At 33.7% G+C, this 16,743-nt stretch overlaps 1 long non-coding RNA gene across 1 annotated transcript; it reads right to left on the reverse strand.

Annotated features, from left to right (window-relative positions):
• Nucleotides 1–2,810: 2,810 nt before the first annotated feature.
• LOC149150821 (uncharacterized) lies at nucleotides 2,811–10,438 on the reverse strand. Its single transcript, XR_016263690.1, has 2 exons — nucleotides 10,247–10,438; nucleotides 2,811–3,409 (listed from the first exon to the last, which is right to left on the reverse strand). It is a non-coding gene; the product is annotated as an uncharacterized LOC149150821 (long non-coding RNA).
• Between the last annotated feature and the right edge of the window lie 6,305 nt (nucleotides 10,439–16,743).

A 16,743-nucleotide genomic window follows, 5' to 3' on the forward strand; every position in this document is an offset into this window, starting at 1 on the left:
ACTCATGAAAACCACCTTAAGACAACAAGTGTTCCTACCACGTAACCACCTTATACCTTAGAATTAGAGGACCCAAAAGTGTTAAAAGCACCAACGTTTCTAAAGACGTTGGCAATAGATAAATATGTTGACGACCAAAATTTGATCTTCAAACATAATTAAAAAAATGTTTGTTAAAATAATATTTTATTTCAAGAACCATCTTCACCAAAGAGACCATTGAAGCCATGTATGCAAGGTATAACACAATAATTTTCACAATTTCCTCCATTTTATAATTCATTACCAAATGTTCAAATTACTTCATAGCATACTTAGCCCTAGCAACCAAATAAACCATGGAAACAAACCTAACCTTAATAACCAAGTCAACAATTGCAAAAACAAAAATGGGGAGGAAACATACCTCCACAACCTGTTCCTATTCCTTATCCTCAATACCCACAATATCCCCCACGTATGCCACAAACATATGCTACACCACCACCACAATTAAATAAACCCACCTCCACCTACTATACCACAACTAACACAATTAACCGTGGGTCAAAATATCCTTAGGCCACAATTGGTTGTACAACCATTTCTTAATCCTAACAGCAAGCCAACTTAGCCTCTTCTAAATGTTGAGTGGCAATCATTCCCCTCATATGTAATAATTTCCATACCCTAACAAGGAGTACAACTTGGATGAAGGAAAGTTCTTGAACCAAATAACTCTCCTATTGTCATTGAAGAGGAATCTGAAGAGGAGGAAACTCCCAATCAAATGACTCATGAAAACCACCTTAAGACAACAAGTGTTCCTACCATGCAACCACCTTCTACCTTAGAATTAGAGCACCCAAAAGTGTTAAAACGTTTCTAGAGAGGTTGGCAATAGATAAATATGTTGACAACCAAAATTTGCTCTTCAAAAATAATTGAAAAATGTTTGTAAAAATAATATTTTATTTTAGGCAGATGTACCAATCTATGCAAAAACCATAAGGGAATTGTGTATTAAGAAACCCAGAAGGAAATGAAAATTCCCCCCCACAATACAAGTAGTAGGTCAGTTAACCAAGTTGATGACAGGAATAATTTTAATGGAAAAATACATTGATCTCGGAAACCTAGTAGTTACCGTTTTTATTAGAGACATCCCTATAGAAAACATGTTGATTCACTTAGGGGCCACAATAACATCATGACCATTCCTACCTTGGACATGCTACATTTAGGACATCCTCAACCTATGCCCATGGTACTTGAAATTTCCCATAGGTATAGAGTTAGGCCCACTAGTGTTTTAGATGATGTGATTGTGACCATTGATTCATGAGAATGTCCCATGGATTTGTTAGTGATTCAACCAAAAACAATGGCCATCCTTTGATTTTCGAAAGGCCTTGGATTGCTATGGTTGATGCATTCATCAGATGTAGATCGAGAGAGATGATTATCTCTAAGGGGGGCTTCATGAAGAGACTCGCCTTATATCCACCCACAAAACCCTTGATAGAAGATTCTATATGGATTGAAGATCCTTACGAAACGAGTAACATGTGCAACCACTCTTAACTAATGAACAATCAAGGGAATTAAAAGAACCAACGAAGATAATATGTTAAGTCAATTCTTTTCCATTTCAGAATGTACTCAAACTACTAAGTTGCCTCATACATATAACCATGTTTTTATAGATTTACAAGAATCTTATGATTTGAGAAACATATTATCTCTTCTCGTGCCAATTGTCAAATAAATGCACATTTTGATAGTATGGTTGTCGAAATCAATCCAGGTAAAACTTTTCACATTAATTCTACTATTAGTCATGAACAACAAGAACAATTGATTCATGTACTGCAAAAAACAAATTGGTGCATTTACATGGGATTATCAGGATATGCACGACATTCCCCCTAGCACTTGCCTACACCACATTTACCTCTAAGAAAATTTTAGGCTAGTTAGGAATCCTTAGCATCGTATGAATACTGCCCTGAAAGACATTGTTAAGGAAGCGCTACAAAAATTGTTGAATGCCAACTTCATATACCCATATCCGACATATGGATATGATTTTTCAATTTGTGCAAATGCTTCAAAAGAAGGATTATGTATGTTTTCAACATAATAAGGTAGGGTGATGACCTATGCATTAAGAAAATTGAAACCTCATGAAAAAAACTACTATTAATGCATAACTTAGAACTTGTTGCAATAATGCATGCACTAGGATTTGGAGACATTACTTAGAATAAATTTTGAACTAAATATTGACCACAATGAACTTCAATATATATTTATACAAAAATAATGTAAATGTTTGATATAGAATATAATCAAAATTATTGAATGTGTAAATTCAACATAATATACATTAAAGTAATACCAAACAAGATAGCATATACTATGAGTACAAGACCTCATATTTTTCCAATGTTACATTTACAAATTAGTATTAGAGAAACAAATAATGAAATTACAAGACAATAATGCATGGTACACAAAAGCAAGAATTAGGAAATGAAGTACAAGACCTCATATTTTCCCAATGTCACATGTACAAATGAGCATTAGAAAAACAAATAATGAATTTACAAGACAATAATACATGGTATGCAAAAACAAGAATTAAGAAATGAAGTAATGAAAATTTTCAGTATAAAAGATATATTTAAAAAAAATTGTGGATTATTGAGATTTCACAAAAGGATTCATATATTTCCAAATGAGAAATTCATACTTGACACTCAAAAATCACACATCATAAATCACACATCATAGTATATGTGGCTCATTTCTGAAGTGAAAAAAATGTATTTGGATATAAAACTACTATTTATTTATTTGAGTATAATGAATAAGGACGTACTAGATTATATAGTGATATGTTTTGAATGTCAATAAGGGTTAAACATCTGGCATCCAACATGATTTGTATTAATCATCCAAAGGAATGATTACATAACAATGGCTTCGTTAACACCCAAACCTAAAGTATCCTAAAGGCTGCAAACCCATATAACATGTCTAGAGCAAGAGTTGCTCAACAAAACATAACAATCCATATTTTCATACCATACACCCAACAGTCCATACAATTAGACATCAAAAAGTTTACATTCAGAACACGCAGTAGTATAACAATATTTCTCTTGAGTAGTAGTTGCCATCATAACCTGAGATCTTGGAAGACAATTGACAGAGTTTTCTTTTGCATAATTTGCACGCCGAGAATGTGCAGAACTAGAACAAAGCACCGCAACCAATAGATGAACCTAAAACAAGAATTTTGCTCTACCAAGAAGCAGATATGTTGGAACCAACAATCCTTCATAAAAAAGTGATCGCGCCCAGAGCCTTTACCAAGAGAAAAGACACATAGTTGTATCCGGAGATCCACAGATATCATCGACCACTGTGACAAATCCAGAAAGAGCCATAGAAACTGTCAATGTATTTAGTAAATACAAACATAGCATGTACATTTACATGCCCAGAACCATAGACAAACCACCATAAAAATACCATGGCTGTAGATTACGCTTCTCAAAAATGATGTAGTAAAAAAACATAAGACCTACAAACATCAATAATGGTTAGAATAAATAATAGTAAGAGGTTGAACAAGATTTGAATGGGTTTCATCATAATCAATTAGAGGATCTATAAGGTCACCCGAACCAAAATGGCTCACCAGGAAACCTTCAAAATGATCCAAGCGGGAATCTACATTATCCAAACAGAACTTAATGTTACGAATAATCTGTTTTATGTCTTCCAAAGAGGAGAAAGTATTGTAGGTATCTACTTGCTTGTCCTTAAATATCAAACGCAGAAGAGTGGCCATTTTCTGGTGTAAGGCTAGCGAATTCAAGAAATTAAGCCTTCTCTTATGGAATCTGCAAGGGTCTGGAACTCATTTCATATCATCACCACTTAATTCTGAATCTAAGTGATAGGGCTTATCCCCTACCTTCTTGCTTTCCAATAATAAGATCTCCCTCTTGACTTTCAAAGGAATAGAATCAAAGAAGATGGCTACAAAATCAAAGGCAAAAGGTCGGTCCCTTTTGTTGCCAACGTTTCCTCCTCCTCTTTTACTAGCCATCCACTATTTAGGATCCATAGAGGCAACAAACAAAGAACAATGGGCATAGAACCAACAAGAACCCGTACTTGCAAAGTAGCGAGAAGGATGGATGACATCATCCTGATCACCATACCTCAAAACCACCCAATCATCCCCAAAGCACCCACTCACAAGCCCAAATTCAAGCAACTTTTCCAGCTCCCTACACCTCCACGACATGACATAAGCCCACCACCAGACTAGAAATTATAAACCACATAGAACAAGAATAAAAGTGTTTTAACCATGCACAATGACCTCAACATAAATAAGAAACTTTGAAACCAGAGAACAATTATCTAAATCATAGAATACCAATAGCCAAGAGTAAAAGACATCAGACCCAGACATAACATTATTATGAACATAAGTACTAGAATCACCAATATAGATATCCCAAATGAAAATTACTAGTAAGGACAAAATTTGATTGTAGTGAGGAGAATTAACCTTTAATGGTTGATAAAATAGAGATATAACAAAAAAATCCCCAAGAACAACACTCATCTTCAGAACATATGAAACAACAATCTTAAAATAAATGGACAGAGTAATCCAAGTGAATAGATGAGACCTGGGAAGAAGTCGTGATATCACGAGTGTCCAAACCCCTCGTGGAGATGACCATTCCAACAAAATAAAACCCGAGCAAGACAAACAAGGGAGGATGAGGAACATACCTCTCCTCCTCTCTCACATACCTCATACCTATGTGAGTTGATCAACTAGATGGACTATTTAAAACAATGGTAGCACCTATTACATTTCTCATGAACTACAACAACCATCTTACACTGCATTAAGAAGAAAGGACACTTGGTGGGATGGCATGCCATACAAAACAAGGTTCGCACCCTCATCAGGGTTTAACTTGTCTCCCTCCAACAAACCTTGTAGAAATTTAAAACCATCTTCTAACTAAAAAAAGGCTAACTCGCATCCAAATCCAAAACTCGAGATCTACAGATAATGTTCGCCAAAAAGCCAACAACCTTATTCCACTCTCTTATTGAATGTTGTACAATGATGTATTCAAGCCAAGAAAGTAATTCATTTATACTTTCCATAACTCCTAATCTCCAACTTTTCACAATTTTCCTAGGGGATTGCCATATTAGGAGCCTTTGCACACATTGAATTACCACCATAGAATCCCCATCAATCTATAGTAAATAAAATTCCTCATGGATGGTTATTTGGATACCCTTTTCCATAGCCAGAAACTCAGCGAAATTATTACTAATCAAACCACCACTTTGAGAAAAAACACGTAAGGATGATGAGTTACAGTCTCTAAAACACCATCAAATCCTATTGTTCTCGGATTACCCTTTGACACAGCATCAAAATTCAACTTTCTGAATCATCTTGGAGGAGGAGAGTATTCCATATTAGAAGAGGTGTTTTGGATGATTTTCTCCTTACAAGAACTCATCTATTGATTCAATTTCAATTGATGGAGAATCTTAGCCTCATTATTGTCGGCCTTCTCGTCATCATTAGACCAAGAGGTGGCCAGGATGGTTTCCCGAATATTTTGAAGGATAACATCTTTTAGCATATTTGTCCTTTGGCTTTTAGCTCGAAATATCCTAACATTCCTTTATTTACACATATTCCAAACAAGAAGACCTTCAACCAAGATCCATGTTCGATTAACAATAGGGTTCTTAAACATAGAGAAGTTCCATGGTACGATTAAGTCCATACAATCATCCCAACTCATAATGACTATATCAAAAATGGAATATAAAAAATACCACACTTCTCTAGCAAAGGGGCATTCCACCAATAAATGATATATCGTTCCTTCATCCAAGTGACAAAGGAAGAAAAGAGATGGCCCCTCAAAACCTTTCTTCGTGATGCAATCCCATGTAAGAATCCTACGCCTTCCCACCAACCAAATAAATAATGAAATTTTCAGCCAATGGTTTCCAGACCAAATCTTTCTCCAGATTACAACTTTGTCCAAACCAGGGTGATTAGCTAAAAAAACATATACTTGTTTTACTATGAACATCCCACTAGGACGCAGGCACCAACGCAATATATCACCACCTTGTGAAACTCGTATTTTCCTTTCTAATGTTTTTTGTTGGAAACTAATCCACCAAAAATCCATGTGTGAAGTTGGCCAATCTTCCTTCGCATTCCATTGACGCCAAAGGGAAGGAGCTGAGCCAGACTTCCCGAAGTCCTTAACCGTTCGCCCACCCATATTATCTATAAAAACATTCAAAGCCATGAATTCCTCTCGCTCACCAAGTCTTGGTAACTGTTTCGAGGCATCATCCCAAAATAAGGTTGAGTTCCCTTCTTTAACTTCCCAAAAAGCATGTTTTACTATAATTTCACGATTATCCTGCGACCATAACCATATACTAGAACTTGTAATATAGGAATCAAATCAGAGCCTTTCTTCTTGTTGAATACAACTTAACATACTTCCGTATCCAAATTTTCTTCCACAATTCATTACCCTCTATTACCCAATGCCGCCAATTTTTTTCTCCAAACGTAGCATTTAGAATAGTTTGGTCTTGTAAATTCAGTCCTCTGGCTAGCTTTGGTTTAGTGTCTCCCGCGCCACTAAGGACCACCTTTTAGCTTTACTTTCTCCCCGCTATAGAAATTCATGCCATTTTGAAGTGAAGTTGCTCCAAACTTCTTTTGGCCTAGGCATTACAAACATCTGGTAAACTGGCAAAGCCTGAAGGACGAATTTTGTAAGAATCAATCTTCTTGCAAATTTGAGAGCTCGAAACTTCCAATTGTTGATCGGATTTTGTAAAATGGCAAAGCCTGAAGGACAAATTACGGATTTTGTAAGAATCAATCTTCCTGCAAAATTGAGAACTTGAAACATCCAATTGTTGCTTTCATCCCAGGCATTGCAGACATCTGGTAAACTGACAAAGCATGAAGGATGGATTTTCAAAGTATCAATCTTCCTGCAAAATTGAGAGCTTTAAACATTGAATTATTGATCTTATTTGTGAGTTTCAAAAGATCTTGCCAACACGATATCATTTTCAGATTAATCACTAAAGGAACACCCAAATATTTGGAAGTAAGTGAAGCTCTCTGGCATTCAAGTATAGGGCTAAATGAACCTGAATTGACTCCATACAGTTAAAAAACGAAATCCTAGTCTTGTCATAGTCAATAACACTACCTGAAGCCTCCATGTAGATTGAAAGAAGAGATCAGATCTCCTTTAATTCCTTGAGGGTAAGTTGACCAAAAAGCTACATCATCTACAAACTGTTGATGAGTGACAGGGAGATCTTCACCAAATAATATCAAACCTTTGAGGGATCCCATAGAGCAAGATCTGTGAGAAAACCTACCAAGCCCTTCCATAGCCAATATGAACAGAAACAGAGATAATGGATCTCCCTACCGTAATCCATGTGATGAATTAAAAGTAGCAAACTAAGAACCATTAATCAAAATTGAATAAAATGGAATAGAGATAAGAGACCATATCTAAGAGATCCATTGCCACAAGAAACCAAAGGTGTCAAGAACCCATATCAAGCAATCCCAATTTATCCTTTCATTGGTTTCTTCAGAGTCTTCAGAGAGTGTAGAATCTCATGAACTGTTATGATATTGTCCTTCTACAAAACCAGCTTTTTTAGGGAGAGATAAGATCCTTAAGAAGTGGTTTCAAATGATTGAAAATAATTGTAGTGATGACCTTGTATATTACATTACATACAGAAATCGGTCTAAAACCACTTGGGTCTTTAGGCTTTCCGTGTTTAGGGACAAATGAAATGAACGTAGCATTCAGTCTGCCCCAGATTGACTGGTATTTCCGGGATTCCTCAACTACCTCGTGGATCTCCTATCCTAAACATGACCAACAAGTCTTAGATAATTATGATGTATATCCATCTGGTCCACGCGCCTTGTTAACGGGCATGGCCATAATTCTGTCCTCCACTTCTTGGAATGAAATCGGTCTAAGGCGAAGTTTTTCTCCCTACTAATGAGTTTAGGAATGCAACCCGTTATTTTTTTTTATCGCCACCTATATATTCTAAAAAGGCTACGAGAGAACTTCCGTATTCATATCAATAAGCTCCTCCTCAACCTCTTGATGATCGAGTTTCTCAAACCATCTCTTCCAATTTAAGAAAAAAAATTATTATTATCCCAACGTTGTATCATTGATTTGTGGAAAAATTCCTCCCCTTCTTTGATTATGTCTCCAAAGAATTTCTTCTTGTTGCCTACATTGCTCTAACTTCGTCAAGGTGAACCCTTCTTCCTATACCAACTGAGGGGTTCTTCCTTCCAAAACCATACGTTGTTTTATATGTGCATCTGACATTCCAAGAGCTACTTCTCTTAGAAAATGTTTCCAAAATATTTTTTTTTCCCATAATTTTATCTTGGCTTTCAATACTTTGAGTTTCCACTGAAAGGTATACATCTTATTCTTACCTTTCACTGCAAGATCCTCCCACCATTCTTTAGCTTTTGCCACAAAATCCAGAGCTTGAAGCCAGAATCCCTCGAAGTGGAAAGGCCTATTCTTTGGGCCTTCCTTATGATCTATTTCCAATCTAAAAGGCCAATGATCAAACCCTAGACGAGGAAGAATAGATGCCTCAAGAAGAAAAAGAAAGAAAAAAATCCATTATTGCTCTGAAACCAGGAATCGATCCAATCAACTTGCCACCAGGTGTTTGCCTTCCCGTTGATTGTTCCAGGTGAAAACACAATTAATAATAGGCACATCTACTAGCTGTAATTTCTAAAAAAAAAAAAAAAAAAACTAAAAACAAGTTTGATTTCGAATCTACCTTGCGAATCCCACCTTTTTATTCATCCATATTTCTAATTAAGTTAAATTCTCCCATGAATCCAAAGAGAATATTTAATTAACCTCTAATAAACTTCTATATCTTCCAGAAATCTCAATTTTTCCCACCACAGGAGTTCCATATACTACAATCACATTGACTGAGTCTTTTGAGCCTAATAATGAAAGCGAGCTGTCAAAATTCGATGGCTAGCCATCCAATCATGAAAAACAACTTCCATCGGGTTCCACATAATTGCTAATCCTCCCGAACTCCCTTTAGGATCAAAGGCCCTAATCTCACATCCTTTCCAGCATTGAACACCTATTTCAATTAATTTTGGCATCGACACCTTAGTTTCCTGTAAAACTACTAGCACAGGCTTCTCAGCTTTGATCCAGTTCAGCTAATAGCGGTGTTCACCCTTGCTATTTAAGCCACAAATGTTAAGTAATAATATTCATCAAAATTACTATTGATAGGGCGAAAAAAATGTCGATATCGTCATTAGTTGTCCCGAATTAATAAGTTCCTCTCCAGCGCTTTGAATCAATTCTCGATTCGACTTCCTGCCTCTGTGTTTGGGATCTTTAGGCAATTGTTCTTTACCTTTGTCCTTAATTTCTTGCACAGCTCCTGAACCATTTTCCCCAAGTTTTCCCTTATTCTTCTAGTTTATAAATGCCTGGGCGTAAAGCTCCCTTTGAGCATTTGAAAGTTCCCCCAGATCATTCATTTCCCAATCCTTAATTAGGGCAACAAGAACAGACTCCTCGTCAGCTAACGTATCAAAATTATCTTTCGTCAAAGTCATAACTTCCTCAATACCTGGTAAATAAATAAAAATTACAAGTTCTGGTTCCTCTGTCTTTTCTTCCGGTATTTTCCTCTTTTGTGCTTGCTTGTGCTCCGAGGAACCCGCCGCTGGTTCAGTCATCATAATGTCATCAAATAATGTGAAATCTTCCTCCATACCCTTTAACACAATAAAGGTGTTCTTGCATTCGAGTTTTCTTTCGGAATGAATCGTTTTCCCCTGATTATTACATCTTTTAGTCGAAACTTTAGCGAACCCGTCATTCATGCTTAACCCAGAACCCTGATATGCCTTCTTTCTAATTGGGCACTCTCGGAATAGGTGCCCATTCTCTCGAAAGAAATGGCACCGGAATGGAACAGGTTCATAATTAAGATGTTGAGACCAGATCTCAACCTAATATTCAATATGCAAGCCCATGCGTATGACAGAAATAGCACTGGAATGGAACATGTTCATAATTAAGAGGTTGAGACCGGATCTTACTTTGATATTCAAGATATATGGAAGCTGGTAACAATGGGGAGATGTTCATGTAAATACATAGCCGTGCATAAGACATATTCCTTCCTCAGTTGGGTCGATTCAGTAACTTTTACAAATTTCTCGACAGCATTAGCAATTCCCTTCAAAATCTCAGGAATCTAGAAATCCACGGGCACAGGATAGAGTCTTACTCAGAATGGCGCTGCTATAAACTGTTCTTTGTATGGGTTGAAGCACTGTTCCCAATGACATACACAAACTAAACATTAATAAAGAAATAAGGTCCTCCTTAAAAACCTTGTTCTTATCTTCTAGATTTAAAAAGATTAATGTGAAAAATTCCTTCAGTCCTAATTTCAGGTCCACTTTTCCTTTGGGTTGTCATTTTTGTGCCTTCATTTAGCTGGCCATCATCTTCCCACAAACTTACACATAAAAGTATGATCTTTCATTCATCTCTAGTGTTCTTCCAAACTATTTAGTGGAATTATAAACCTAGGGTTTTGACTAGCCATCATATAGTTGGCCATCTTTGCATAAACTTATATATAAAATCTTTCATCCGTCTTTGGTGTTCTTCCAAACTATTCAATGAAATTATAAACATAGGGTTTTGAGTTGCCTTTAGTAAACAGTGCACTCTTAAACTTTCTTGCCATTAAACTCCAAAATTGGAAACTCCTTTGAAATTATCTTACTATTTAATTATCTTACTATTTGCTATTGAGTCCCAAAATTAGAAACTCCTTTGAAATTCCACTACCTCCAATGGCCCATTTTCCATCTTTTAAACTAACCAGTTACAACATTCTTAAAAGAGAGATGCTCAACCCCTCCAAACAAAACTTCATCTTTAAGACTCATAAATCACTCAAAAATTATAAACCTATAAATACCCTCATAGACCTGATAAGAAAAAAGCCGATTCCATATTTGCAACACTCATGGATGCTCATGGCTTGTTCTTTTTCGTGAACATTGATACATTTATTCAAACACCCAGTTATCGACATGTTTTTTACAAGCACATGTAATACCAAAATGAAGGTAGACTTCATAGTGGATTTGCATATGACAATGAAACATAACTAAATCTTAGTAGAGGAGGAAAATTTGAAAAAAAAAAATACATTTTATTACCGGAAATATCAAGAGTTTTGATAGTTGTGGAAAGGCTTTAGATTAGATTCAGGCTTCACAATTTAAGATTAGATTCCAGGGTTTAATTTTAAATGGCATATCATTTTAAAATAGATTGATAAACAAAAAGAGTTAAATGAATATTAGGGAATTATTTTTTTTATAAATAATAAACCAAGTAGAATTATTGGGAACCGTATATACATTTTATGGAATTTGTATATAATAATTGTTATTAGAGTTTAAGAAAGATTGCATATTTAAAATAGTTGTGTAGTGGGATCTATAAAAATCTTTTTATTTAGAATAGAGTTAAAAATAAAGTTTTAATGGACGATATCATCGTTTTGATGTTTACTACTAGACTTATCAGCGGAAAGTTTGACATTGGCAGTTCTATGGCTTTATGGATTGTTTCCCTTAGCTCTATGGCGATGGTGGTCTCTGATGTGCTCTATGGCATTCGTGGTTGGAAATGATGGTGACTCTGATGTTTTGTTAGCATTGTCTTTGTATTATGCTCTTCTTTGTTAATGTCGATGATATTTTTATGTGTTTTGTATTTTGTTTTATAACCATCTTTAGGCATGTTATCTTCTAAATGTTTTTATTAAAAAAAAAAAAGTTGCAACAAGTCTAGAAATGATTCAAGAAATAGATATGGAAATGAAGACAATTTGTGAATCATTTATAGAAATTTAAAATAGATTGAAAAGTTATGTAGGTGTAATAGAATAGATAGATATTATGAAAAAGGAGAGAAAGTATATTTGTGAATTAGATTACAAAAGTGTTAGATTAAATCTGGTAAGGGAGTCAAGTTGTCACCACAATACATGGGACCATTTAAGATGAGTGAAAGAATAAGATCTATCGCTCATCATCTTACATTACTATCATCTCTAAGTTAGATGAATTTTTTGTCTCTGTTTTGCATCATTATATTTTAAACTTTTCTCATGTCTTGATGTGAGACGATTCTAAGTTAGATGAATTTTTTGTCTCTGTTTTGCATCATTATATTTTAAACTTTTCTCATGTCTTGATGTGAGCTCGTCTCAGATGTCAGAGGATTAATGCTTGAAAGTTGAATAGAGTTGAATTGATTTGCCTACTAGACCAACAAAATCGATAGCTTTTGCATCATTTGTTTGAATAGGTAAAATTCCAATGGAATAGTTATAGTTTTGATTTATTACTTGGGAAAACATGAATAAGATGTGTCATTAATTTTGTAATTTTGAGATAAAGTTTCTTGATGAGAAGATGTGTGTAAAATCATTTTTTTTTATTTAATTTGACTTATATAAAGACATTATGGTTACAGTGTTAATCAATTGATTAACATATATATTTATGGAAGATATGATATAGACTATATATCTAATTTGATGTGATTATTATTTGATTTGTACATACATAATTTTTGGGTTTATGTTTTGATATTTTTCTAAGGCTATAGAATATTGGAAATGAATAGATGGTTATATGATGAAACTATTATGTTATATGATGTTACTAATAGTTTTTCATTTGCAACAAGAAAAACCACACATGTAAGTACTGAAGATTTAGTCAAAATACGTGGATCGAAGATGGGATCATGTTATTTACATACATATGACATTGCTTATTGTTTATTCAAGATTATTAAAGATGGGGTCATGTTATTTACATACATATGACATTGCTTATTGTTTATTCAGGATTATTAAATATGTTGATCGAAGACAGGGTCATGTTATTTACATACATATGATATTGCTTATTGTTTATTCGTGATTATTAAATACATATGATATTTCTTATTGTTTATTCATGATTATTAAATATGTTATTTGATATGTTGTCTCTAAGTGAGTATAAAGGCAAGAAAATATGTGTCAAATAAGATTACACAGGTTTTATAATGAAAATTGCAATTTTATCAAGCTTCCAAAAGCATGCGATGTCACATAAGTGCCATTAGGGAGAGGAAGTTTATGTTGCTTATTCTTTCCTACTAACCTTCTTCTTCTTGTGTAATAGGTTGAAAAACATATTTTCCATGTGACATAAGTGCCATTAGGGAAAGGAAGTTTATGTTGCTTATTCTTTCCTATTAACCTTCTTCTTCTTGTGTAATAGGTTGACAAACATATTTTCTATGTTTTTCCTTATGTTAACAAATATTTTATCTTACGTATGTTTTGTCTAAAGTTCACATATGTTTATGTTTTGTCTAAAGTTCACATATGTTTTATGTTTTTGTCATACGAATAAGTTACAATTTCAATACAAGACACTGTTAAGAGCCACCCACCCAATATAGTGTTAATTTTTATTTTTCAATGACCATTAGTCAATTAAATCTCAATCTCAGCCACACAATATGTTGCTCATCTTTATTTTTCCATGGCCATTAGTCTCACAAATGGTGAATGAGTTTGGTTAATTAAATCTCAACCATGATGTAGTCCCTATCATTGAAAAATGATAATGCTTATAGGAAATAAGTGAAAGGCATATAGGAGCATGACACCGTTGATATCATGCATTTGCATTTGAAAAGTTACCAGGGTAATATCTTATTAATCTTCCAAAAAGCTTCTAAAAGCATGCCAAGTGACATAAGTGCCATTAGGGAGAGGAAGTTTATGTTGCTTTTTCTTTCCTACTAACCTCCTCCTTATGTAATAAGTTGAAAAACATATTTTCTATGCTTTTCCTTATGTTACATATATTTTTCCTGAAGTTCACATATGTTTTATGTTTTTGTCATGAAGTTACAATTTCAATACAATTTAGAGCCACCCAATATAATGTTAATTTTTATTTTTCAATGGCTATTAGTCAATTAAATCTCAATCTCAGCCACACAACATGTTGCCCATATTTATTTTTCCATGGCCATTAGTCTTATAAATGGTGAATGAGTTTGGTTAATTAAATCTCAAATTTTTATTTTTCAATGAATCTCAATCTCAAGCACACAATATGTTGCCCATCTTTATTTTTCCATGCCCATTAGTCTCGTAAATGGTGAATGAGTTTGGTTAATTAAATCTCAACCATGATGTAGTCCCTATCGTTGGAAAATGATAATACTTCTAAGAAATAAGTGAAAATACTTGAAGAAAACAAGTGAAAGTGAAAGGCATATAGGAGCATGACATTGTTGATATATTTTTCCATGGCCATTAGTCTCATAAATGGTGAATGAGTTTGGCTAATTAAATCTCAACCATGATGTAGTCCCTATCATTGAAAAAGGATAATACTTATAAGAAATAAGTGAAAATACTCGAAGGATAAGATATTTGGGGTAATATCTAGTTTTTAGTATAGTGTAATTAAAGGATTGACATTTGAAAAGGCATTTAAATTACCAGGGTAATATCTAGCTTTTAGTATAGCGTAATTTAAGGATTGATATTTCAAAAGGTATTTGAAAAGTTACCAGAGTAATATCTAGCTTTTAGTATAGTGTAATTTAAGAATTGATATTTGAAAAGGTATTTGAAAAATTACCAGAGTAATATCTAGCTTTTAGTATAGTGTAATTAAAGGATTGACATTTGAAAAAGCATTTGAAAAGCATTTGAAAAGTTACCAGGGTAATATCTAGCTTTTAGTATAGTGTAATTGAAGGATTGACAACCTTATTACTCAGCCACACAATATGTTGCCCATCTTTAATTTTCCATGGCCATTAGTCTCATAAAATGATAATACTTATAAGAAATAAGTAAAAATATTTATAGGAAATAAGTGAAAGGCATAAAGGAGCATGACACGGTAGATATCATGCATTTGAAAAGTTACCAAGGTAATATCTAGCTTTTAGTATAGTGTAATTAAAAGATTAAAATGATAATACTTGTAAGAAATAAGTAAAAATATTTATAGGAAATAAGTGAAAGGCATAAAGGAGCATGACACGGTTGATATCATGCCATTTGAAAAGTTACCAAGGTAATATCTAGCTTTTAGTATAGTGTAATTAAAAGATTAAAATTATAATACTTATAAGAAATAAGTAAAAATATTTATAGGAAATAAGTGAAAGGCATAAAGGAGCATGAAACAATTGATATCATGCATTTGGAAAGTTACCAAGGTAATATCTAGCTTTTAGATAATATTTAGCTTTTAGTATAGTGTAATTAAAAGATTGACAACCTTATTACCATGAGCATGAGTGGTTGATATCATGCCATTTGAAAAGTTACCAAGGTAATATCTAGCTTTTAGTATAGTGTAATTAAAAGATTAAAATTATAATACTTATAAGAAATAAGTAAAAATATTTATAGGAAATAAGTGAAAGGCATAAAGGAGCATGAAACAATTGATATCATGCATTTGGAAAGTTACCAAGGTAATATCTAGCTTTTAGGTAATATTTAGCTTTTAGTATAGTGTAATTAAAAGATTGACAACCTTATTACCATGAGCATGAGTGGGAGAGACCATCAGCTTGAGGAGTTGAAGATATTGTATAGCTCTAGGTGTAATGTACTTAAAGACTTGTCAAGGTAATGTTTAGTCTTAATATAAGTATTTATAAAGTATTGTGTCTAACTCTAATTACACATTACCCAAATATTTGAAACTTTGAGTTAATTTGAATTCACTTGATATCATGCATTTGGAAAGTTACCAAGGTAATATCTAGCTTTTAGTATAGTGTAATTAAAAGATTGACAACCTTATTACCATGAGCATGAGTTGGAGAGACCATCAGCTTGAGGAGTTGGAGAGATATTGTATAGCTCTAGGTGTAATGTACTTAAAGACTTGTCAAGGTAATGTTTAGTCTTAATATAAGTATTTATAAAGTATTGTGTCTAGCTCTAATTACCCATTACCCAGATATTTGAAACTTTGAGTTAATTTGAATTCACTCTTAAGTTTTAATTTATCCATATAGCTTTGAGTTAATTTGAATTCACTCTTTAAGTTTTAATTTATCCATATAGCTTTGAGTTAATTTATCCATATAGCTTTGAGTTCACTTGAATTCACCCTTAATACTTTGAGTTAATTTGAATTCACTCTTAAGTTTTAATTTATCCATATAGCTTTGAGTTAATTTGAATTCACTCTTTAAGTTTTAATTTATCCATATAGCTTTGAGTTCACTTGAATTCACCCTTAGTATTAACTTTGTTTTAGTATCATGCATTTGAAATTTGTTTTAGTATCATGCATTTGAAAGGTTACCAGGGTAATATCTACCTTTTAGTATAGTGTACTTAAAAGATTGACAACCTTATTAAAAGATTGACAACCTTATTAGCACGAGGAGTTGGAGAGACCATCAGCATGAGGAGGTGTAATGTACTTAAAGACCTTAATGTACTTAAAGCCCTGTC

Source organism: Pinus tabuliformis, chromosome 9, assembly GCF_031772625.1.
Source record: "Pinus tabuliformis cultivar Carrire ecotype Pingquan chromosome 9, CPIR1, whole genome shotgun sequence".
Lineage (NCBI taxonomy): Eukaryota > Viridiplantae > Streptophyta > Pinopsida > Pinales > Pinaceae > Pinus > Pinus tabuliformis.